Below are 26212 nucleotides of genomic sequence, written 5' to 3'. Positions count from 1 at the left end.
TTCATAAAATGGATTTGGAAGATTTGCATCTGAGGAGAAAAAGTAGCCAGGAGACAAGGAAGGGAAAGATACTTTTCATTGTTAACTTTTTGCGTCTTTGGAATTTTGAACCATATAAATGAATTACATATTTTTAAAACAAAATTCTAAAATAAATAATTGCTAATAGGAATGAAGGCTATATAAGGAGACAAAACTAATACAAATGATACACTTGGAAAACAAAACTAACTGAAATTTGCCCCAATATTTTATTCTATTCTACTCTGCAGTTAGATATAAGTAGAAAATTAACAACCACTTGTTGAGTTGTCAGACTATATAATTGGAATTAATATTAGAAAACTCCTGTTGAGTCACATTAATGGAAATCTAATTTAATCCTCACAATAAGCTCTGGGAGTTTTCTAAATGAAAATGCTGAAACAAAGAAACATCAGTGAACTTGCCCAGACCACACACTTAATGACCGGCAGGCCGGGTGTTTGGATTCAGGTCTGGCCATATCCATGCCCTGTAGTTTTTAAGCACAAGGCATTGCTGTACTGTCCTCAAGAATATAAATGCCCAAAGTCAGGGCATTTGTATTTGGGCATGAAAACTGATGCCAAAAGGAAGAACCATAAACAAGCACTTTCAGATAACAACATCAGTCCCTGAGCTGTGAAACCGGACACCGTGGTTAGTATTTTGCTTCCTTCTAAGTAAAAATGCAGGTATATACTTCACTATAATGCAGCCCTTCTGTTCCAGGACAACTGTTTATGACATTTATGCAAATGTAATTGATTTTAGAATAAAATTGGGAATCCACTTCTTAGATAAACTCTGTGAAATTCTATTTTAGAAGGGAAGCTATTTTTATAATATGGCTGACCCAGATTCTGTTGGTTTTGGACGAGGAACAAAATGAGATAATCTAGGAGCTTGCTGATCGCCTTTCGGAGTTAGGGGTCCTAACACAAAACATGACTGATGGCCTCTGTGTAGAGGGGCTACTTCGCTAAACGACAAATGGTTTAACTAGCTAACTTAAGTTTCTAATTGAGTCTACCTTTAGCTAATCTAGTGTTTAAAATGTAGGAGTAAATATTTGCCAGGGAGAAGCAGAATGCCACTTCACTTCTCAAACCTGTACTATTTTCACAGCTTATCAGACACAGGAATATTTCGTTTTCTCATGTGAATGGTTTTTAAAAGATTTCTCTGAAATCTGTTCTGGTCTACACATTCCGTGCATCACCAAGGATCTGCCCACTTTATATTGCAGGATGTAGTGAGCAGGATTAAAGGGTTTATCTGTTAGATATGACAAGTGAAAGCTAATATTTGGTCTTTGAAAATTAGTAGCTATAAAAACAGTGGATCAGAAACTATCATTCCATTGAGAGGAGAGCCACAGACTCCTTAAACAGCTGTCGGGATCTCTAGCAGATACTGGGTTGGGAATACTGGTGAGGCATGTAAGCATCCTCTGCAGTCCAAGTGCAACCAGAGTAGGGCAGCTGAAGTTAAGGCAAGCCTGACTTCCCCATGGTCCCCCACGTTTGACTTTTCTTTGGACTTTCTCCCATCACACATTGCCTCTTCCGAGCAGCCAGTACTACAATTCCCAATCCAGGCTTTTAAAAAGTCAACTCTGGAATGAACATTTACTATCATGCCCTCAGGGACTCCCCTGGTGGTCCAGTGGTTAAGACTTTGCCTTCCAAGGCAAGGGGTGTGTGTTTGGTCCCTACCAGGGGAGCTAAGACCCTACAGACCTTGCAGCCAAATAACCAAAACATTAAAAAAAGAAAACTGTAACACATTTATTAAAGACTTCAAAAGAGGTCCACGTTAAAAAAAAAAAAAAAAAAACAACGCCCCAGAGGTGCTATTGGCTGGCTTATGTCTCCATCTCCACTTGTCAGTGTTGGTCTCCGTCTTTGAAGAGCAATGTTTGTGCCGTTATCTAAATATTCTATTTGTTTTCTTCTTTATTCCTTAAAAAGTGAGCATTCTCTTGGAAAGAACAAAATTAAAGGATCTGTAGAAAAGGCTAGAGCTACACCACCAACACTGTGTCTAAAAGGCCATGAGTCACTGAGGATTTTACATCACTCTTACCATCGAAACAGATACCCCTCCATCTCCCTACTTTTTCCACCCCTCCCCACACCATGAAGTTTATTTGCTTTTTAACATACTTACACATATTTGATTTAGTAGATATTTTCCAGAATCTATCACATTCTGGTAAAGCATTACCAGGAATTAATCTGCATAAAACTCAAATAGTTTTCAACAAATCAAATTGCATCTCCATTCAATTGTATTTGTTACATCTAATTGAATCAAGTTTTTTTGTTTACTCTTCTTATTTTAAAAATAGAAAAACTGAATTGTTTATATCTTTCATAAATCATAATGGTTAAAAAATGTTGTTCCCTCAGTTTTCTGAAGCCCTTATTTATTTATTTTTCTCTGTAGGTCAATAGCCTGTTACTACATAAATATCTCCTTACATAGAGTCCAGGGCAAAATTTGTACATTTATTTCTGAATAAGTTCTATGAGTTTTTCCCATTTAATATTTTAATAATATGAAGACCCAACACTCAATATAAAAATCTCTATATAAAACTGCTGATAAATAGGGTTATGAAACAGCTGTAAACACTTATTTTCATAAATTCTGACAAGAATTGGGTTAATATTTAAATCAGGACAAATTAAGCTCAAGAATTTGGGCACCAAAAATCAATTCATGGGACTTCCCGGGTGGTCCAGTGGTTAAGATCTGCCTTCCAATGAAGAGGACGAGGGTTCAATCACTGATCCGGGAACTAAGATCCCATATGATGGGGTCCCATAGGGCAACTAAGTCTGAGCAGCTCAATGATAGAGCCTGCATTCTGCAACCAAGACCCTACGCAACCAAATAAATGAATAAATAAATCATTTTTTAAAAGTCAATTCATGAAATATATGCAGGAAGCTTTAAATGGGTTTATAAGCTTCTGCTGAGTTTTTTTAAACATTTCTTTACTCACTATTTGAGCCTATACTCTATATCTTCCCCCATATCTTACCAGAAAATTCTTAGTGCCAGTGGTAGGATTAATTAATAAATAAAAATGAGCATGGCTATTTAAAAGAGTCAAAGCTTGGAGGGTATATTTAGCCTCACAAACAGCATGATATTTCTAATTAACATCATGTTCTTAAGTGGAGTTGTCTGGCGTCGGTTGGAAGCCATGGCCTTCCTCATTCCCTGGTCACCTCATGCTGACTCTCTAATCCACAGGCAAGTACAGATGGCCTCTCTCTACATTTTATTTTATTTTTTAAAAAAATAAAATAATTTATTATATTTTTATTTTTTAATTGGAGTATAGTTGCTGTACAGTGTTGTGCTTGCTGGTTTCTGCTGTACAACACAGTGAGTCAGCTCTGTGTAAACTTACATCCCTTCCCTGGTGAACCCCTCCCAGCCCAGCCCGGACTCCCATCTCACCCCAGGTCATCACAGAGCGCTGAGCTGAGCCTCCTGGGCTACCGAGCAGCTTCCCACTAGCGATCTGTTCTGCACATATATGTCAATGCTACTCTCCCAATCCATCCCACACCCCTCCTTCCCCCATAGTGATTTCAAAGACACCAAAACAGTAACCTCCTAAAATATATCTCCTCCTATAATCTACAGAGAGCTGAGTAACTCCACCATCACTATCATTTCATGTGAAGTTCTTTAGAACATAAATGTCAGCATAATACATGTGATAGTACTGCATTTCATTTCAGCATCCCAGAAATATACAGAACATTCAGATCCCTTTAGAATCCTTCCTAGAACAACAAAATAGTATTTATGCCTTGGGCTTTCTTGTCAATACACTAGCAATTACATAAGGTCCTTTTCTACATCACTTATAAAACTGCCATTAGAAACATTATCTCCTCTGTGCCTGTGCCATAAAGTTACTCTTAGTACGCATAATAGAAAAAGATGTCTCTCTCAATAAATTGTATACTTTTTAAAATTTGACAAGAAAAGCTACAGTGCTCATTATCTTTTCGCCTGGAAGATCCAAGTTCAATTTTTGGCTTGAATACAATAATCATCAAGTTTCTCTTATTTAAACTATTTACTTCTCCTTAATTCTGAACTATATGACTCAGTTTTTGCTGGTTTTTAATTCTTCTTTTATCTACTTGACTGCATTTTTATCACTAACCCTTAACTACTGCAAATCCTTTTATGGAAGGAAGTAAACAGAGTCGATTCTTATTATTCATGGTAGTTTTATTCTATAAAATCACTGCCAACACTGAATTAGCAAACATGAAGAACTATTCCTCCTTCTAGGGAAAATACAAGGTGAGGTTCCTGTGAGCTTCTGGTTATAATATTTTCACCAAGTGATCAATACATCATCTTGTTTTATGTGTGTTTCTGTTTAAAGAGGGGCTTCCCAGGTGGCTCAGTGATAAAGAACCCATTTGCCAAGCAGTAGACATGGGTTCAATCCCCGGGTCAGGCAGATCCCCTGGAGTAGGAAATGGCAACCCACTCCAGGATTCTTGCCTGGAAAATCCCAGGGACAGAGGAGCCTGGCAGGCTACAGTCCATGGGGTCACAAAAAATTCAGACATGACTAAGCAACTTAACAAAAGCAACTGTTTAAAGAGATCTTATTTAATATAGATTGTTGATTCAATAACCCTGAACTCAGAGCTAAGAGTGCCCTAACTCATGCCTGAATGACGTTTAACACACATATATTCTTCATAAGACACGTCACAGCTTTCTTGAGCTTAGGAACACGAGACAGATGGCCCTTCAGCAATAGGCTTGGGAGCTATTTTAAATAGAAAAAGTACCACCTTAATGCACAAAAATGCAAAAAATTTGGCTGTAAATAAACCATGAAGAGGACATTTGTTTACTGTGCGGGAGTTGAGACAAGGAGGGATAGTGACGACTTCTTTGACCTCATCCGGGAACTTGCACAGAATGTTCCCCACTCCAAGCATGGCAGTCAATGACTGCAAAAACCACCCTGAGTATTGACTGGGGAGTCAGTTACAAAGGCATCTCAGCCGGTAGGCGAGGTCACACATACGCGGTCCGTACATCGGGAGGATGGAGTGTACGCTTTCCCAAGGTGAACGTTTTATTAAATTTTGGTCAATCAGCACATTAGCAACAATCAGAATATTAAATGATTGAGAAGAAAGGAGAGCCCCCAGGTGTGGAAACGGGAGCAGGTACTTTTTGGTGACCTCGTGGAAATGTGAGAAAGGTAAAGTCAAGAAGAGCAGAGGCAGAGGGGGCAGCTAGAGTCCCACAGGGGACTCGTGTCCCTGGGAAAAGTAGAGAAGAAACAAGATGAGCCTACAAAGGAGCCTGCATTAACCTACTTCACAAGTTGACTTTTTTCCTATGGCTGCTACTGCTGCTGCTGCTAAGTTGCTTCAGTCGTGTCCAACTCTTAGCGACCCCATGGACTGCAGCCCCCAGGCTCCTCTGTCCATGGGATTTTCCAGCCAAGAGTACTGGAGTGGGGTGCCATTGCCTTCTCCTTTCCTATGGCAGTGACCCTTTTATTATATCCATAGTTATATGATATTATATTGCCTTCACAAGTTTACTTTTTTTCTATAGCAGTGACCCTTTTGTTATATCTGTAATATATATTACATAATATTATATTATAATGCCTGTCCCAGTAGATTCCTACCCTAAAGGTAGAGATGCATATTCAGGCTATAGGACCAAGTATTGCCATGCTAATATGTCTGAGGGAAAAGTAGCTTGGTACATACTTCGTTAATTTTGGCCAAATCGTTACTAAAAGTTGTAGTACCAGGTTCAGAACGGGGACTCCAGTTTCTGGCTTTGATGATGAAAAACCGAATTAAACCAGGAACAGCACACTCCCCTCGCCAACCCCTCTATTTTCACAGCACCAGCAATGTAAACACACACAGGAGGCAAAACCTGGGAGAAAGGCAGATTGGGAAAGATCCATGTGAATTTTGTAGGACTAGTAGTAAAACAGATCAGTCCGTTCAATTAGGATGCTGCGTAGTTAAGTCCTCCAGGGATCAACTATGTGAGAAGTAGCTCTGAATGAAAACTTATCAGCTCATCAAGTGAAAATCCAGCCTGGTTTTCTGCCTATACTTGACTTGGGGCCAACACTAATTAACCCTCTTGGCTCTTTCATTCAGAGAAAATTAGTGGGATTACTAGCACCACAGGGCTCCGCAGATATTTCAACTCATGGTTATTTGTCATAGCTGACGGCTGAGTCAACGTTTTTTTCACACAGTTATCTTCTGTAGATGATATTGATATATAGATAAATGGTAACTGTGCACTGTGCTTTATTCATGCACTTGGCTTGGTTCTTGAAACCATACTCTTGTTATTTCAGAACCAACCCCCCTGCCCCCCACCCTTGATTACTATGATAGTTCTCTGCCCACTGAAGCCATCTAAGGGTAATGGACATGGCTTCTTTTCTTTTTTAAGAAATATTTTTAGGAAATATATTTATTTGGCCATGTCAGGTCTTAGTTGCAGCATGTGGGATCTAGTTCCTTGACCAGGAGTCACACCCAGGACCCACATATTGGGAGCATGGAGTCTTAACCCCTGGGCCACCAGGGAAGTCCCTGGAAGGGCTTTTCTGATTCTGGAAGCACTTATACTTCCTGGGCTTCATTCAGACTATGGTCTTAAATCTATTTGAATGAGCAGCTGGCAAACAGATTCCAGCATAGGAGGAATGGTTGCTTTGATATTCATGTTTTTAAAAATTAGCTTATTCTTGATTATCTGAAAGGGGAGAAAATGTATAGCTTGATTTTGGCCTAACTTTATAGAATTCAAAGTAATCTTTCAAAGAAGATTTCATCACTCACGTTTAATATTTCAGGAGAATGGAAATAATCTTTTTATCATATGATACCTAAAGCATTAGAGTCAAGTTCAGTTCAGTTCAATTCAGTCACTCAGTCATATCCGACTCTTTGCAACCCCATGAACCACAGCACGCCAGGCCTCCCTGTCCATCACCAACTCCTGAAGTCCACCCAAACCCATGTCCATTGAGTCAGTGATGCCATCCACCATCTCATCCTCTGTCATTCCCTTCTCCTCCTGCCCTCAATCTTTCCCAGCATCAGGGTCTTTTCAAATGAGTTAGCTCTTCACATCAGGTGGCCAAAGTACTGGAGTTTCAGCTTCAGCATCAGTCCTTCCAATGAATATTCTGGAGTGATTTCCTTTAGGATGAAATGGTTGGATCTCCTTGCAGTCCAAGGGACTCTCAAGAGTCTTCAACACCACAGTTCAAAAGCATCAATTCTTTGGCACTCAGCTTTCTTTATAGTCCAGCTCTCACATCCATACATGACCACTGGAAAGACCATAGCCTTGACAAATCGGACCTTTGTTGGCAAAGTAATGTCTCTGCTTTTCAATATGCTGTCTAGGTTGGTCATAACTTTCCTTCCAAACAGTAGAATCAAGTAGACTGAGCTAAAAGTTCAAATGTGTCTAATTTCCAAATAAGCCAGTTGGCTTTGCTTTCTTTTGTAACGATTTGACATTGTCCCCTGGCCCGGACGGTATGCATCAGGTACACACCAGTGTGGCTCAAATGTTGCTGTTATTCTTGCTGGTCCTCAGGTGCCATGGCAGTTGTTTAATGTGTTTAATACAAACCCCCAGTCCCTTGGGAAATCAGGAGCGGAAACAGGAAAGATGAGCGCAAATACATCCCTGATGCCCTTTCTAAACCCCACATCCAAGGTCTCCCTTCAGAATCATCTTCTCTATATAAGGCAGTTTGGCACTGCTAAAACAAAATCATGAATTTTACTGAAAATCTAAAATTATAGCTTCACCATTACCACAAAGCTTTAATAAATATCAACGGTACATGGTGCTAATTTTAAAAAATGCCTTCCTGAACCTCAGTCACCAGAAAAAGTTTAACCACAAACTCATCAGGTTAGATTACTTGCTGACAGAAAGCCCAGTGACAAGGTTACAAGCAAATTTGAAGGACAGTGACTGACTTCATAGATGCTTACAGTTTCTACTCATGAAAAAAACAATACAAATGTATGAATTTAAGATATTTTGCCTGAAACTAGCAAATCTAAGGTGAAATTTTTAGTTGCAGCAGCCCTCCAAATTAAGAATATTTTTAAATAGGCATTTTGCTCTTACAAGTAGAGACAGATAAAACTTAATTAATGGCAGTGGGTGTTTTAACATATATGACAGTCAATATTTTGAATTCTGCTTTAGCCCACAGGAAAAAGGAATTCTACCTAGCCTATTTTGAGTTTGAGCCTAGCCAGGGTTTGCGCAAGCTCTGAGAATTGGTGATGGGCAGGGAAGCCTGGCATACTGTGGTCCATGGGGTCGCAAAGAGTCGGACACGACTGAGCAACAGAACTGAACTGAACCTAGCCTATTGATATGTTCTCAATGGACATTTTTTTTTACATTATTGTGTAAGCTTTGATGGACTTGATAATGGCCTGATATACTGTGTCATGCTTAAAACTTATGTGAAAATATCTATATAAATTTCCTGTGAAACATAAAGCTTTATAGAACTCTTTTTCTGAAAAAAAAAAAAAAAAAAACAAAACCTCAAAAAACCTCAAGTCCTCATTGAAAAGACTAGAAATTATTTCAATGTATTTGTTTACATGTTCTAAAAGTTCTGCAAAGAAAAATCCATAGAATATTTCTAAAAATGTCAGTAGTTATCTGACACAGGTTCTCCATATAGTAGAATAAATAAGAAACTGCTTACATATTACTGCTTACAAATAAGAGAGTAAACCAGTCTCATTGCAGTTTTCTAAATTTTCTAAAACTGGCTTAATTATTTGGGAAATAAGCCAAGTACAGACAGAAAACCAGGACTAAAATTTCCTTTGATGAACTTATTAATTTTACTGTAAGGCTATTTCTGCCATAAAAGCCTTCTGCCATCTGACATTTAATCTTTCTTGTTACTTGACAGAGCTTCCAAATATTTTTATGTGGCAAATACTGGATGCAGTTTTGCTTACTATGATCCATAAGGTATGTTTTTGTCTCTTAGAAAATCACACAGTTATCTCTTTGTGTGTGTGTGTGTGTGCTCAGTCGTATCTGACTCTTTTTGATCCCATGAACTGTCACCTGCCAAGCTCCTCTATCCACGAACTTCTCCAGGCAAGAGTGCTGGAATGGTTTGCCATTCCCTACTCCAGGGGATCTTCCTGGGGTAGGATCTTCCAGGGATCAAACTGGCGTCTCCTGCATTGGCAGGTGGATTTTTTACCACTGCGCCACCTGGGAAATCCTTTTGTGTCACCACTGTGGTATCTCTTTGTGGTACCTGTGAATTGTCGAAATCCTCAATTTTAAACCACTTTATTCTATTGTAACAAGTCTGTATTTTCAGGCTGGCAGGCTGGAAAATGAACTGAATAGTAGATGGGTATCTATTTCTGAAGGCAGTAAGTCAGAGGATAGTAGTGGTGTTAAGGATTACTCTAAAATTACCAAGATGCAAACAACCAAGAAATCTTTTGCTGTCTATAAGGTTGGCTATTTATTTTGCCTTTGTGGATCTGGAGCTCTTTAGAGAAACTACAGGTTTTATGAACCCACCTCTTATATTAGCAGTTGGCTGAGATTAGCTAAGAAAAAAATGCCACAATTCCTGTTGGAAAAATACTCAAGGCAGTTACTGTTAACCTGCAGACTAACCAGTGTCTGACGGTTTATCAACTGAGTTTATTTACATCTACTTGTCAGGTTCACCCGGAAGACAGGAAACTAAGAACTTACTGTTAAGGATACACAGGGAAGTGTTTCAAACAGTTTGGTGATCAAGCCTCAAACTCTATGAAAGGGCCAATTTCCTTTCCGAGGGTGGAGCCTCTTCCTTTCCAAAAGGCTCTACAGAAAGGGCATCCTTTCTTCAAAAGGACCATATTTTCAAAACTAGGGATTTGAATATCTGTTTAACCCAGAGTCTGCCCTAGTAACGGAAGATTTTAAATGGCAGTTGCTCCAGGAATTCTGGGCCAGGGTGTCACCATCCACATAGGCTACATTAGCTTTTACCGATAAAGTTATTTTTGCTCCAAATTGTTGCCCTATAACTCTGTTCTTAAGTCTGGAATGTCTAACGGTAGGCATGCCTTTGGATTTTTGCTACATGTGAAAAAGCAACCATGGTTACTTGGAAGAGTGATTCATTATGTGTTTTCAGTCATAGCTACTTTAGCAGAAATTAATTCCCCAAAATGACTGGTTAGTAAGCCACTGATTTCCCAGCTTGAAAGCAACACACTGGTACTAGCACTGTAGAAAAGTATCAAAAGAGATAAAAGTGGGCTCTGAGAGGAAAGTAGGCTCTGAGATAAAATTCCAAGAGAGATCAATTTTATTCATGACCTGTACTAAAAAGAAAATTCTTTGTTCCACCTTCAATAAATGACAAGGAAAAAAGATACAAGGAAACAATCTTCCCTCCTTGATAAAACAGACACATAAAATTATTTGCCTAGACAGAATTTTAGGGGCCGTAGGGAATATTTGGCCCTATAAAAAGCTTCATTATTTCCAATTACACAAGAGAAGCCGAGGATATATCATGTCTACAAAAGTTTACAGAAAAGCACTTCTGTTTCTTCCTTAATAAAGTTCATGATAAAACCTACTATTGTTATGGATTTACTTATAGACCCCAATGCTATCATATGAACATAGTTCTGGAAACTCACTCCTGGAATGGATATCATAAAAATATTCACTCTCGTTAAGTCTAACACCAGTTCATTTCAGATCCAGTTAAACAGGAATATTTTCTGAGTAATCAGAATTAAGTGATATAAACAAGTTTATTAAGTGCAATAAACAAGAATATGTTATTCAAGATTTAGTATATTCAGACTTTTTAAAATTAGTACAGTATTTAAAATATATTCTCAGTATCTAGGGGTGCTAAATAATTCATCAGGCCAAGAGAAAGGCCCTAAATAGACCAAAAACCTTTATTTCTGCCTATACACACCCTTTCACTGGGACTCTGTGATTAAGAGTTGGTTTTCCTATTGCTTGGGTCACTCAGTTCAGGTTTGCCTTTAAATTGTGCCTGGGGCCAATTTTGGCAATCATGTCAAAAGAAACTGAATTCATAAAGATTATGGCTAGAATGGGAAAGTGTTTGTTTAACTTCTCTCATCCCCTTCACACTCTGACATATAGCCTGTATTCACTAATACAGGCTGAAATCTCAACAAGTAACATGTAAAAATTATTCCAAATAGGAAGCAGTTGTAAGAGAACGCAGACTTTGTAAAACTGCATCCATTAAAATCAAAATTATCAAACTTCTCATTTTCTTCCACAATGGCCTGAACTTGAAAATTGGTTCATTCAGTGGATACATTTTGCAGCTCCTGCTGTTTCAAAGCTGAAAATAAGGAAGCCTGTTATCAGTCTTCAATCCAAGATTAAACACCAATGCAAGTTTTCACCCTTGACAATTCTGCCTAAAAGTCATAATTTATAGTGATCTATAAATGTTCATCATTAGTTACACAAAGCATTTTTTGGAATGATATTTGTCTTTTCTTCATGTTTATTGCTATACTACTGCACAAGTGGGAGTGCCAAAAACAAGACATCTGTGTCCCTAATGCTAGCTTACCTATACTGAAACCTCAAACAAGAAAGACACTGGTATTTCCCAAGAGAATATACGAAATATTGATGAATTTACAGAAGGGGATAATCTAGAAGATTCACAGTTGGGTAACAGCTTGTAAATAATGTAAGTAACCAAATGCTAGAGAACAAAAAGGACTAAAATCAACATGGTTTTAATTAGAAATCTTGACTGGGGTATTTGTAGACATGGATTATGTGTCTAACTCATAGATGAGTCATGAAAATGTTGTTTAGAACTTTTCTTTCTCTATCTATAATAATCAGAACACAGACAACTGAGCTATTGGCATATTATGAGAAGGCTTTATAAAAAAACACATTTGTTCTGAACTAGATGCCTGAAATGATGCATCCGTAACAAAGACGACCTTCAACACCTGCATAGAAAGAAGAGAGGAACGTCTCAATAGGACAAGTAGTCATGCAGAAGGTTCTCAGGCTGATTATCTACTAATCAGAAATAGTTTCGATGGAGAGTGAGAGGCAGTCAGATGGTTGTATAAGGAATGTTCTTAAATGTAGCAACATATTTCCCAAACTGTTTTGAACAATGAACTGGAACCAGTATTAACATGGGAATGGACAAGGCGTTGGGAAGAGGAAGTGGGAGACAGAGAATAACTTGCCTTAAACTTGGTCCATGGACACACATTTACAAGTCAATTATGTAACAGTATTTTACATGGGTTGGATATTTCAAAAGTAATCGTTACTAGATAATTATCCTTTAATTCTTTTAGAACATTGAGATACATTGTGTTATGCTTTGGTAAGCAGATCCTGAGATTAGAAGTGTCATAAATTCAGAGGCAGCAGAGTTGGAACAAAGCTATTGAGTACAACAAAGGGAATGGCAGTTAATTTGTTCTTCAATTAATATGTGCTGGGCATCAATTATTGAAGCATGATATTAATGAGCCAAAATCAATAGATTCAATCACTTGAGTACTCTGCTCGGTCTTTTGTTCTGTGGTACTGGAACACATTCCTAACCGAGCTATGACATGTCAGTTTTCACAAATGGGGCTGGGAGAAAACATGAGTGAACAGAATCCTAGGGCATGGAAATATTTAAAGTGGTTGCCCCACATACAGGGATAAATGATGCCCGATTCATAACTAAGAGCTACAGGCATATTTATCCTCCCAATTTAATAATAGCAATCAACATGATTATATATAACCTTACATTTCCCCTAAGTCCTTCCAGAATGTAAATGGCCTTATTAGCCAAAGCTGATTGGTGCTGACAGAACAGGAAGAAAATCATGACTCCTATCTTATGGCCAATAAACCTCCCTCTTCCCAGAGTCTCCTTCAGAGATGGCATTAGGTCTTAGGGATTTTCGTGATCACTTGCAGACCAGCACTTCCCAGTTGCTATTATCAGTCTGACCTCTCCTAGCAGGTTTAGAATCCTGAAGGCTTTTTCCTGGTAAATCCAGTTGAATCATTATAGGTGCCTGAAAGCCTCAGGTCTTCTCCTCCAACGTGCTTCACTTTCTCTACACCTAATCTCAATTCTGGGAACTGTTCATTCATCTAATGCCTCCTAACGGTTGAGCCCATAAAACTTTCTCTTTTCTCCTATAGCTGGTCAATGCCATTCATTAATTATTTCTCTAATCTGACTTCTCTTCTCCAACCTTAACCGTCTTTTGAGCTAATTTCAGACCATTTGTATGTCCCACTTCTAACTGCTCACTCTACGGTTTTAGCCCCCTTAGGTTTTATCTTCCTCTTTATTACCACAATACTGTGTTCAAACCACTAACAAACTTTATCAGGTTATACTCAAATTATCGGCTCATGGATCTACCTCAACAGATTCTAAGCTCTTCAGGAGCAGGAACTATGTCTTCCACATCCTTTCGATCGAACGACTAAATATGCTGCTGACACAAAAACAGCACATAATGAATATTTCTAATAAACAATTCAGATATGTAAAAATTATACCAGAAACTAAGTTGCTATTATTAGTTTTAACATGGTAGGCAGCTCTCTTTATTATAATAAATAATTGTAAATTTCAACTTTAACATGACTCAGTTCAGTTCAGTCGCTCAGTCGTGTCCGACTCTTTGTGACCCCATGAATTGCCTCCCAGCAACGTGGCATTTTCTCTAAAGTTTATACTCTGCAGGTAGAATTTGTGCTCTCCAAAGGATGTCCAGAATTCTTGGATTTTTATTTTCATGTTTTGGATCAAGTGGCAGTGTGCAATAACCTGTTTTTAGCAGAAAAGACTAAAAAGCAGTGAACTATTTTTTAAACCTCTTATTTCAATTTCTACACACTTTTAAAGAACATAATTCCTGAGAAATAAGACAAAAATGTTTCTACTGGTAATAAAACATGATGAAACAGAATACATGTCTTTCTTTAAATATATAGTTAACATTTATGAAACCTTGAAATTTATTGTTTTGAATTAGCTTTCTGTTCTCAAGGTGCCAAGCCTATCCCCTTGCTGCTGCTGCTGCTGCTAAGTCGCTTCAGTCGTGTCCAACTCTGTGTGACCCCAGAGACGGCAGCCCACCAGGCTCCCCTGTCCCTGGGATTCTCCAGGCAAGAACACTGGAGTGGGTTGCCATTTCCATCCCCTTAAGTATATGCATATTTACTATATTGATTTTTTTTTAATTCCCCGCCCCCCCCTACTATATTGATTTTAAGAATCATTGCTACTCTGGACGAATTGCAGCATACCTCAGTCTTTATTCCACTAAAATTATCCTAATCCAACTCCTTCCAGAATGTAAAGGATAGGAAAAGAGTTTCTGGTCCCATGGGCCTCACACATGAGCTGACTTTAAAAAGTCAAAGTGTACTTGGCAAGCGTGAAAAACCAGAAGGAGTCAGACCCATGAAAACCACACTTGATTTGCAAAGCTGTGTTGGGAACCAGAGAGAAGAGCATTACAGCTCAAAGGAAATTCATCTTCATCACAACTCAGCTATTATCATAGAGCCGTTTCACAGAGAAAACCACACCATAAAACTCAAGACCTCCCCCACCTCGCACCGGAAATAGATGCTCACCAGGCTTACCAAGTCTGCAGAGTAGGGCAAGCCTGCAGTGGCTGAAACCATCCCCCTTAGAGGGCAAAACATATGCAGGACATAGGGCCTCACCTTCCATTTCTCATCTCGCTCTCACCTTTGTCTAAGAATACTCTTTGCAATCTGAAATGGAATGAGTTCTCACCAAATGTGCAAACTCCTGGGGTGGGAAGAGGGCACCTCCATTAGGAGACTATCCAGGAGCAGTACTAATAATGAGTTCTATATTCTACCTTTGTCTCCTTGGTTTTTCTAGTAGCTAAGTGAAAAAAATTATAATCTAACAAGGAGGGTTGGGGAAATTGCAGTTTTTAGGTCAGTTTCAAAATGACTAGCACCTGATGATGGCTTAGTCCAGTCCTGAGAAAAAAGCAAACCCAAAGTTGTTCATTCCATTTTATTGCTACTATGCAGTCTTCGTCAACTAGCATCCTGTATTTTTTTTTTTAATTTTTAAATTTGTATATGATTTTTAAAAGTCATTTTCCAGTTAGAGTTATTGCAAGATATTGGCTCTTTTCCCCATGTTGTACGATGCATCCTTGAAACGATCTTTCAGCCAGTAGTCTGTACCTCGCACTCCCCAGTCCTTGTACTGCCCTTCTCGCAATGCATAACCACCGGTTTGTTCTCTATATCTGTGAGTCTGCTTCGTTTTGTTTTATTCACTAGTTTTCTTGACATGACAGGTTAGTTGTTCAGTTGGGTCTGACTCTTTCCGATCCCATGGACTGTAGCCCGCCAGGCACCTCTGTCCATGGAATTTGCCAGGCAAGAGTAGTGGAGTGGGCTGCCATTCCCTTCTCCAGGGCATCTTCCTAAACCAGGGGTCAAACCTGGGTCTCCTGCATTGCAGGTAGATTTTTACCACCAAGGAAACAACATTTTAGATTTCACATATAAGTGATGTGATACAGTATTTATCTTTCTTTGACTTATTTTACTTAGCATAATGCCTTCAAGTCCATCCATGTTGGTGCAAATGGCAATTTTTGTTCTTTTTTATGGCTGAGTAGTATTCAGTGTGGGCTTCCCCAATGGTTCAGCGGTAAAAAATCTGCTTGCAATACAGGAGATCAGGAGACTCAAATTCTATCCCTGGGTCAGGAAGATCCCTGGAGGAGGGCATGGCAACCCACTCCACTATTCTTGCCTTGAGAATTTCATGGACAGAGGATCCTGGTGGGCTATAGTCCATAGGGTCACAAAGAGTTGGACACACCTGAAGTGACTGAGCACAGTATTCCAGAGTGTGTGTGTGTGTACACCATGTCTTCTTAGCATCTCATTTCTAACATAAGATTAAAGAGTAGGGCTTTGTCATATCATGTCGTATTTATTTAAATTTGTTTCTACATGTTTTTAACCCTTAGTTGTAAATACCAGGATATTTTCACTACAGTGATTTTTCCTAGGATACGTTTTGCAGTGTTTTCTGTATTGTTTCTCATAGAATCATTCACCTCCAAGCTCTGAGAGGCAGCCTTTGATAACTGGCATTGCCAACCTTGGAATGATTAAGATCAAAGTTTGAATAAGGGAGGGACAGGGCCAAGACTGGGTGTGACAGTTTCTGCCTCTTTAGTTGTTTTGTTCACTCAAAAAAAAAAAAAAAAAATTAAGAAATTAGCAAATTAGATGCATTGCTCCAGTGCTTCCCGGCATTTGGAAAAAAGATTTCAGAAAATCCGAGGTCTAACTCAGCTCAAGGAGGCACCTTGGGTGAATATAAGAAAGCTCCTGATCTTGGAAAAGGCTTCTGTTATTTTAGGCACTAAGAGAGGCCAGGTTTTCTGTTCCCTCTTTGAAAAATCTAGTTTCATTCTATACTTTAAAAAAAAATATTTTCATGTATCCAGAAACACATATTAACAGTGCATTCTTTATGAAAATGTTGAATCACAGCCCATGAGAGCTGAGCAATGCTTTTAACAAGCTTCTCAGACTCTGAGGACCTTGCTTACGTTAGATTGGACAAATGTCACACAGACCCATTTTGCCTTTTCTAATTATTTTTGTTCTGTATCCCTCAGGTCAGATTTAACTCACAGTTTCACTTTTCTGCGCAAGTTAAGAACAGAGCAACAAGAAAACAAATCGGGTTGACCCCAAGATCACTATAATTGACAATAAATTTATGGGTTACAGAAAGAAAGCTAAAATACAATCTTGAATATTTTCTTAAGCCTCTTAAAAAGAAATTTGCCCTCTTTTATAGAATTTATGTCTTTCTCTTTTTCTCTCTGTGTACATTGTGCATATATACTTATACATGTATATTATGAATATCTAAACTCATACACATAAATACATCTATAATTATGAATATCTATCTATCTGGATACATAGGTACATAAATGAAAGAGAGGAAAGAAACAAGGGGAAAAGGAAGGTAAGGAACTAAACGGGAAGCAAGAGTTACCTGGTTACCCAGGTCTAGAGCTAGACAATAGGGATATTAAAGTAATCAGTCCATTCCTTTTGTTGTACACAGGAGAAAACTGTGCCTTAAGGAAACTAAATGCCATACTCACAGCTTTACTACTCAACACCAGTATAATTTGATTAATGATGGGCTTATCTGCCTTTTCTAAAATTGTTCCCCAGATTCTGTGAATCTTGATATCTTTGAATATAGTTTTACCTACTAAAAAAGGTTGTTCTTGCATTTCTGAATATTAGACATTTGGTTTCTATGGCAGCTACAATTGCTATATACACATGTGCGCAAGCTCAACTGCTTAGCCGTGTCTGACCCTCTGCAACCCCATGGACTGTAGCCCGCCAGTCTCCTCTGTCCATGGGATTTCCCAGGCAAGAATACTGGAGTGGGTTGCCATTTCCTCCTCCAGGCAACTGCCATATGCTATGATGTTATTTACTTTACTTTGATGCTATGTTCTACAACTGTATAAACTAAATTTTCACTGTTGTCTCTTAATATGTGATCTATAATATCTATCAAATATCAAACAAATTGTGTTCTTTCTTGGGTTTGTAGGATTACAGTTTTGAAAGAGAGGTTGAAGTTCATTTAGTTCAGCTTCTCAGTACAGACAATTCTCTATAACAAATAATTCATGGAGTGGACTTCTTAGTTTTCTCAGATAGACCTTATCCCATCTTTGCAATGACTTCCCAGGTGGGCTTCCCTTGTGGCTCAGCTGGTAAAGAATCCACCCGCAATGCGGGAGACCCGGGTTCAATCCCTGGGTTGGGAAGATCCCCTGGAGAAGGGAAAGGCTTCCCACTCCAATATTCTGGCCTGGAGAATTCCATGGACTGTATAGTCCATGGGGTCGCACAGAGTCGGCCATGACTGAGCGACTTACACTCACTTCACCCAGGTGGTCTCTCCAGCCTCACTCTGTGCCCCTCTCTAGCCCTGCTTTCTAGTCTCTTCTGTTGTTTTCAGTCCCTAGGCTGTGTCTGATTCTTTGGGCTGCAGCCTGCCAGGCTTCCCTGTCCTTCACCATCTCCCAGAGTTTGCCCAAACTCATGTCCATCGAGTCAGTGATGCCATCCAACCATCTCATCCTCTGTTGCCCCCTTCTCCTGCCTTCTATCTTTCCCAGCATCGGGGTTTTTCCAACGAGTTGGCTCTTCACATCAGGTGGCCAAAGTATTGGAACTTCAGCTTCTTTTCAACAGACAATATCTAAATGATAGTGTCGCCTTCCTTCACTCAGAATAAAAATCAAAAGCCAACATGCTTGCTTTCAAAGCCCTCTGTGACCTGCCCCAGTACGACCCTGCCCCCAGGGACACAGACAGCCTTCCTTGCCACTTCTGGAAGTTGCCAGGCAAACTCTTGCTTGTTGATCCTTCAGTCTAGACAGCTCTTCCTCCTTGTTCTGAGCTTCCGTAAGACCAACATTCAAATGTCACCTTCTCAGTTAGACTTTCCCTGGGCACCTGATCTAAAGTTTCAACACTGACTGGGCGTGTCACTGCCACTGTTTGTTCCTTCTCTGCTTTACATTCTCGTCTAGCTCTTATCTCCAATGTATCACAGATCTAACTTGCACATCCATTTATTCTCTAAAGTAAAAGGCAAGTTCTCTGGAGTCCAGTCACTTTTGTGCATTTGGTCCACTTCTGTTCACACAGAGCCCAGAATAAGGCTTGACACTATTAATAAATGTTTAAGAAGTGAACAAGAAATGTAAGTTCTTTTCCTCAACTACACTCACCGGTTGTTTACTTAGAAAAGACAACTTATTTAGAAATTTTTGGCTATGTGTTAAACAGCATTTTATTTTCATTACTGATAATCCAGACAAGTTTCCTTCATTTAAGGAGGGCTTATGAAAGATGGTTAATATTTAAAGAATATGAATAATGATTGCAAAGGGAGTGAAACAAGTTTAGTAATTCTCTCAACTCCATTTACGGAGTTTACAATTGGTTTTTATTATGCTTTATGGTGTTGCTACTTCCTACTACAGAATAAATGTCAGCTCCATTCTACACCTAGTAATGAGTGAAAAAATTACACCATTCAGCCACCAACTCCAACAATGACTTACCCTTCATGGGAAACACCTAGTTTGTCCTGTCTGTTTTTACAGTAATTGTTCTCCTGTCTCTCAAAACTGCAATTACTTGCTTAAGAGCAGAACCAAGGTTGGTTAACCTACCTTGATGAATCAACTCAAGAAACTGGATTAATTGTGAGCTGAGCTTTATGTGAATAGTTGGTCTATGTTTCATGCTGTCCTGATCTGCAAGACCAAAAACCCAACCAAAAGTCTCCCAGGCTGAAGGTGGGAAAACAGCAGAGTTCTGTTTTTGAACCACCTGGGGCTTTGGATGGCTTCTATCTTTCCAGAAGTACAGTTAAATATAATGAAAAGCAGTTCAGAAACCAGTAGATAATTTTAATAGAAGCTGGTGTGCCAAGGAGCTGAGCAGATCAATTATATTAGAGTTACCTTCCCTATCAGGTAGTCAGATTCCTGTTCCAGAAATGGCCTATGAGGGAGTTGTGGTTTGCTTACATATGACAGATACCCTTTGATTCCTTCTTGGCATCTTTGAGAACAGGCTTGTCCGGTTTCATTGGCAAGGTTCTGTTCTTTCGAAAGCAAAGATGGTAACATTTATGGGAGGCCACTGTCAGTTCGTAAGCAGAAAAGCCTCCTTAACATTAAACTATCTGCCAAGATTAACTTGTTTTGGTAATTCCTAAAATCTCTTCTTGCCTTCAAGAAGTACTGATTCCCTCCAGGTAGAGGATTAATGATAGGAAACTGTGAAAAATAAGTATATGGGGGAACAGCACAAGGCAGGTATGACTCTCACTTCTTACTACAATTTGGACTTTACAGTAGTTTGAAAATTCAATAAACTGAAATGCCTGAGGCTATACTGCTGAAGTTAACTTTTCTGTTAACTTCAAATTTAGAACTCTATAACCGTGCACATAAAACATATATATATATAGATAGATAGATATATGTTTGTTTATCTATAATATTACTGAAGATGTATGAATGTAACTGAATATTAAAAACAGTACATCTTTGAAACAGACTAAAAATCTATAACTATTATTATGTTCAATAATAATTTTGTTGCTAAGAACTCAGAGCCTCGAAGGCTGCAGTCCATGGGGTCGCTAAGAGTCGGACACGACTGAGCGACTTCCCTTTCACTTTTCACTTTCATGCATTGGAGAAGGAAATGGCAACCCACTCCAGTGTTCTTGCCTGGAGAATCCCAGGGACGGGGGAGCCTGGTGGGCTGCCGTCTATGGGGTCGCACAGAGTCGGACATGACTGAAGCGACTTAGCAGCAGCAGCAGCAGCAGATACACAACTGGAATCATACATATCCTTAATTTTAGGTCTCGAAATAAAAAGCAGTAACAATGTTAACCAGTGTGTAACAGCTAGTAGCAAGTCTGATGACTTTGACCAAACTCAGCCTTTTCCTTAGGGACAGAGACTCCACCTTCTGCTTAGGGACATTCCACCTGATTCAATAGCTTGTGCGGAGTTGGAAACTCTTGGAAGCTCATTTATTATGACCAGTTGAACAAACACACGTGTACACACCCTTCTAGGACTGCAATACCCGGATCACAATTCTGAAAGAACAGGTTTAAAAAAAAAAACAAACTATCAGACAGACTCTTGATTTCTCTGGGGCTATTTCACCTGAGGACGGACAATCCCTTGTCTCACCTCACGAAATGACTTCTCCTTAAATGAACCTCGAAACACGATGATGATGAAGAATTGTTATTTCGGTTGTCTTTGAGATACAGATGGAAGGAAACTGACATTGCTAAGCCAGGTTCTTTTTTTAAAATCCCAACCAGCTGTTTGATCGGCGAGGACCAAAACAAAGACAGACACCAGCCAGTTTTCTGAGACATCCGCGCCCCCATCACGCCTGCACCAGAATCCCGGGTGGAAGCCGCCGATCCAGGGCGCTCACACCCCGAACCCCGCTCCAGACCCGGGGTCCGTCGCCGCCGGCCTACATCTCCCCATCCACGTCTCACTTCCTTTTCGCAGGCGAGCCGCTCAGCAAACCCCCGAGTGGGTGGGAACACATTCCAGCAATAACAGCCCGGCTGGCCGCCCCAACTCACCAGCCTGCGAAGTTTTCCTTGGCGAGAGGTGTCGGGTTTCAGAGGTTTCCTTCCCCTTCCCCAAGCCCTGGAACTCCTGGACACCAGCCACGGCCCGGGGTCTGCCTTCCAGGGCGACGGTCCCGGGCACCGCTCCGATTTTTTTCCCCCCCAACCTGTGGCTCTGGATCGCTCCAACAGCCGGCGGGTCCCTAGCCCCTGCCCGTCGGGACTGCAAGCGGCAGGACTGGAAGCACCACCCCCGAGTCCGCCGAGCCCGGGATCTGCAGGGCTCGCGTGTGACGAAGGCGTGTCTCCCAGTCCTAAGGCGGACGTGCTGGGCGCACCTCCGGCTAATCTTGCTGGTGACTCAAAGGCGCTCGGTTTCTGCTCCGAGTTCTCGGCGCTGTGGGTCTCCAAGCCCCAGCAGCCAGCTCATTTTGAGTCCTTGATTTCGATGTTTTCTTGGATTTTTTTCCAAAGAGCCCCTGGGCACTGTGAAAACGGCCTCTAGGGCACTGCATTTTCTCCTCCGGGAGGGGAGGTCTTCGTTAACTAGAGACCAAGGAGTTGCCAGTGGAGAGGGGAGAGGGGCCTCCGGAAATAAAAAGGCTGAGAAGGAAATCCGTGTTTTAAAAGTTAGGGTCTGTTCATAGGAATCCATTCACAAGGATGCTGCACCTCACCTTTGCCTCCTACAGTCATTTCAGAGATCTGCAGCTGAGTCAACAGGGGTCCTGTCTATGAGATCAGAGGAAACCAGGGAGCACACACAATCTCTGAACACATCTTTATTAAGCAAAACACCTGGAGTAACAGGCAAATTTGGCCTTGGAATACGGAATGAAGCAGGGCAAACACTAATAGAGTTTTGCCAAAAAAATGCACTGGTCGTAACAAACACCCTCTTCCAACAACACAAGAGAAGATTCTATACATGGACATCACCAGATGGTCAACACCGAAATCAGATTGATTATATTCTTTGCAGCCAAAGATGGAGAAGCTCTATACAGTCAGCAAAAACAAGACCAGGAGCTGACTGCGGCTCAGACCATGAACTCCTTATTGCCAAATTCAGACTTAAATTGAAGAAAGTAGGGAAAACCACTAGACCATTCAGGTATGACCTAAATCAAATCCCTTATGATTATACAGTGGAAGTGAGAAATAGATTTAAGGGCCTAGATCTGATAGATAGAGTGCCTGATGAACTATGGAATGAGGTTCGTGACATTGTACAGGAGACAGGAATCAAGACCATCCCCATGGAAAAGAAATGCAAAAAAGCAAAATGGCTGTCTGGGGAGGCCTTACAAATAGCTGTGAAAAGGAGAGAAGCAAAAAGCAAAGGAGAAAAGGAAAGATATAAGCATCTGAATGCAGAGTTCCAAAGAATAGCAAGAAGAGATAAGAAAGCCTTCTTCAGCGATCAATGCAAAGAAATAGAGGAAAACAACAGAATGGGAAAGACTAGGGATCTCTTCAAGAAAATCAGAGATACCAAAGGAACATTCCATGCAAAGATGGGCTCGATAAAGGACAGAAATGGTATGGACCTAACAGAAGCAGAAGATATTAAGAAGAGATGGCAAGAACACACAGAAGAACTGTACAAAAAAGATCTTCCCGACCCAGATAATCATGATGGTGTGATCACTGACCTAGAGCCAGACATCCTGGAATGTGAAGTCAAGTGGGCCTTAGAAAGCATTACTACGAACAAAGCTAGTGGAGGTGATGGAATTCCAGTTGAGCTATTCCAAATCCTGAAAGATGATGCTGTGAAAGTGCTGCACTCAATATGCCAGCAAATTTGGAAAACTCAGCAGTGGCCACAGGACTGGAAAAGGTCAGTTTTCATTCCAATCCCAAAGAAAGGCAATGCCAAAGAATGCTCAAACTACCTCACAATTGCACTCATCTCACATGCTAGTAAAGTAATGCTCAAAATTCTCCAAGCCAGGCTTCAGCAATATGTGAACCGTGAACTTCCAGATGTTCAAGCTGGTTTTAGAAAAGGCAGAGGAACCAGAGATCAAATTGCCAACATCTGCTGGATCATGGAAAAAGCAAGAGAGTTCCAGAAAAACATCTACTTCTGCTTTATTGACTATGCCAAAGCCTTTGACTGTGTGGATCACAATAAACTGTGGAAAATTCTGAAAGAGATGGGAATACCAGACCACCTGATCTGCCCCTTGAGAAATTTGTATGCAGGTCAGGAAGTAACAGTTAGAACTGGACATGGAACAACAGACTGGTTCCAAATAGGAAAAGGAGTTCGTCAAGGCTGTATATTGTCACCCTATTTATTTAACTTATATGCAGAGTACCTCATGAGAAACGCTGGACTGGAAGAAACACAAGCTGGAATCAAGATTGCCGGGAGAAATATCAATAACCTCAGATATGCAGATGAAACCACCCTTATGGCAGAAAGTGAAGAGGAACTAAAAAGCCTCTTGATGAAAGTGAAAGTGGAGAGCGAAAAAGTTGGCTTAAAGCTCAACATTCAGAAAACGAAGATCATGGCATCCGGTCCCACCACTTCATGGGAAATAGATGGGGAAACAGTGGAAACAGTGTCAGACTTTATTTTTCTGGGCTCCAAAATCACTGCAGATGGTGACTACAGCCATGAAATTAAAAGACACTTACTCCTTGGAAGGAAAGTTATGACCAACCTAGATAGCATATTCAAAAGCAAAGACATTACTTTGCCAACAAAGGTTCGTCTAGTCAAGGCTATGGTTTTTCCTGTGCTCATGTATGGATGTGAGAGTTGGACTGTGAAGAAGGCTGAGCGCAGAAGAATTGATGCTTTTGAACTGTGGTGTTGGAGAAAACTCTTGAGAGTCCCTTGGACTGCAAGGAGATCCAACCAGTCCATTCTGAAGGAGATCAGCCCTGGGATTTCTTTGGAAGGAATGATACTAAAGCTGAAACTCCAGTACTTTGGCCACCTCATACAGAGTTGACTCATTGGAAAAGACTCTGATGCTGGGAGGGATTGGGGGCAGGAGAAGGGGACGACAGAGGATGAGATGGCTGGATGGCATTACTGACTCAATGGACATGAGTCTCAGTGAATTCCGGGAGTTGGTGATGGACAGGGAGGCCTGGCGTGCTGCAGTTCATGGGGTCGCAAAGAGTCGGACACGACTGAGCATCTGATCTGATCTGATCTGGCCACACCCACGATCCTGGCTGGCTCTTTTGAGATCACATCTCAGACAGACTAAGACATCTTTGGTGTTTAGACTGATGGTAAGAGCCCAAGGTTGAAGACATACAATAGCAATTGACTTATTTTTCCCCACTGTGAAGAAAGTGAAAAAGTTCCAAATGTGTTGCTTGCATACATGTTGGTGAACAGTGAGGTGATTGCTTAAGCGTTCACTGTTTGACCAGTTCTGACAGAGTGCCTTAGAGACAACGGGAGAGGCACTGACATTATCAGCAATGGATCACTGTGGGAGAAGCACTGCCGGCGGAGTTTAAAACAAAAGAACCTAAAACCCAAACCAAATGCAAGCAAACCATAGCAAAGCAGTGGAGAAGAGCAGTGTTGGAGAAAACATGTGGTTTTACAGGAATCTGTCTATTCTACTAAGAAAATTTGGGAGAAGCTCTATTTTCTGTGCCTCAGTGTTCTTATCTTGAAAGTGGGGAGAATAAAATGCCTTTGTAGGGTTATTGTCAGTAAATGAGTTCAGATCAGCAAAGCACATAGACCAGTGGTATAGTAAAGCCTTTAAGGGTGTTCAGTTCAGTTCAGTTGCTCAGTCGTGTCCAACGCTTTGTGATCCCATGAATTGCAGCACGCCAGGTCTCCCTGTCCATTACCAAGTCCCAGAGTTCACTCAAACTCACATCCATCGAGTCCATGATGCCATCCAGCCATCTCATCCTCTGTCGTCCCCTTCTCCTCCTGCCCTCAATCCCTTCCAGCATCAGAGTCTTTTCCAATGAGTCAACTCTTCTCATGAGGTGGCCAAAGTACTGGAGTTTCAGCTTTAGTATCATTCCTTCCAAAGAACACCCAGGACTGATCTCCTTTAGGATGGACTGGTTGGATCTCCTTGCAGTCCAAGGGACTCTTAAGAGTCTTCTCCAACACCACAGTTTAAAAGCATCAATTCTTCAGTGCTCAGCTTTCTTCACAGTCCAACTCTCACATCCATACATGACCACTGGAAAAACCATAGCCTTGACTAGACGGACCTTTGTTGGCAAAGTAATGTCTCTGCTTTTGAATATGCTGTCTAGGTTGGTCATAACTTTCCTTCCAAGGAGTAAGCGTCTTTTGTTGTTGGAACATTATTTTGGTAACAATTATCTGCTCCTTTCTCCCAAAGTAAAGTTTGATTTATAAATACTATACTGATCTACTGGGAACTATTATTGGAGGTTCGGGTTATAGATTTTCAAATATATATGCTGGGAATATATGTTTATAGTATAATCTATTTTGCATCAGCAATATCTGTACTGCTGTGTGTGTCTATGGGGCCTGAGAGAAAAGAAATACATAAACAGCCTTGCCTTTATTCTTCTTTTCATAGCACATTAATTTACAATGATTCTCTGTACATGATATAAAATGGCGATCTGTATTCTTCACTTAGTTTATGTGTTCACTTACTTACTTAATCCTACCAGCTGTTACTTCCCATATTCAACAGCTCTGATGGTGCCTTTATCCCTAGGTCATCTCACTGCACTTTCACAAAGTTGCTTTGAAAGAGGCAAGGCATCTATTATTTTTTATTGTCCTCATTTTTAAGAATGAAGAAACTCAGGTTGAGAAAGTCCCAA

General features: G+C 40.4%; 1 protein-coding gene across 4 annotated transcripts in view; it reads right to left on the bottom strand.

Annotated features, from left to right (window-relative positions):
• The window catches only part of RAB27B (RAB27B, member RAS oncogene family), a 198146-nt gene that overhangs the window by 67339 nt on the left and 104595 nt on the right, over positions 1-26212 (bottom strand). For 2 of the 4 annotated variants that reach the window (XM_019986904.2, XM_070779105.1), the window contains exon 1: positions 21413-21716. The exons of 1 other annotated variant lie outside the window; for it this stretch is intronic. The gene's annotated coding sequence lies outside the window, so the exon portion shown is untranslated. Of the gene's footprint in view, positions 1-21412; positions 21717-26212 lie in introns of those variants that run through there. One more of the 4 variants, XM_019986905.2, reaches the window with a different exon arrangement.

This window comes from Bos indicus, chromosome 24, assembly GCF_029378745.1.
Source record: "Bos indicus isolate NIAB-ARS_2022 breed Sahiwal x Tharparkar chromosome 24, NIAB-ARS_B.indTharparkar_mat_pri_1.0, whole genome shotgun sequence".
NCBI lineage: Eukaryota > Metazoa > Chordata > Mammalia > Artiodactyla > Bovidae > Bos > Bos indicus.
Note: the sequence above shows the minus strand (reverse complement) of the source record. Positions and strands in the feature narration are given on the sequence as shown.